The following is a 577-nucleotide window of genomic DNA, read 5'->3' on the forward strand; positions in this document are numbered from 1 at the left end:
ATTTTGTTTAAGCTTATCTTCATTAGGAAAACACACGAACTGTTTATTTTTGCGCCTTTTTCACAGATAAATGCTCAGAAGACGAAAAGAAGAACGCAAGCTGCAGGGCAAACGAAAAATGCACATTCCATCTAGACCAACCAACATGCGTGGGTAAGCACTTAAAGCGACAAACGCTATCCAGTATTCAAATCTATAAACTTTCTTATACCGTTATCATCACATGCTAAATTCATATCATGATGAGAACTAAATTTTGTTTCAGCTTATCTTCATTAGGAAAACAGACGAACTGTTTATTTTTGCGCCTTTTTCACAGATAAATGCTCAGAAGACGAAAAGAAGAACGCAAGCTGCAGGGCAAACGAAAAATGCACATTCCATCTAGACCAACCAACATGCGTGGTTAAGCACTTAAAGCGACAAACGCCATCCAGTATTCAAATCTATAAACTTTCTTATACCGTTATAATCACATGCTAAATTCACATCATGATCAGAACTAAATTTTGTTTAAGCTTATCTTCATTAGGAAAACACACGAACTGTTTATTTTTGCGCCTTTTTCACAGATAAA

The sequence above is a fragment of the Amblyomma americanum genome, chromosome 6 (genome assembly GCF_052857255.1).
Source record: "Amblyomma americanum isolate KBUSLIRL-KWMA chromosome 6, ASM5285725v1, whole genome shotgun sequence".
Taxonomy (NCBI): Eukaryota; Metazoa; Arthropoda; class Arachnida; order Ixodida; family Ixodidae; genus Amblyomma; species Amblyomma americanum.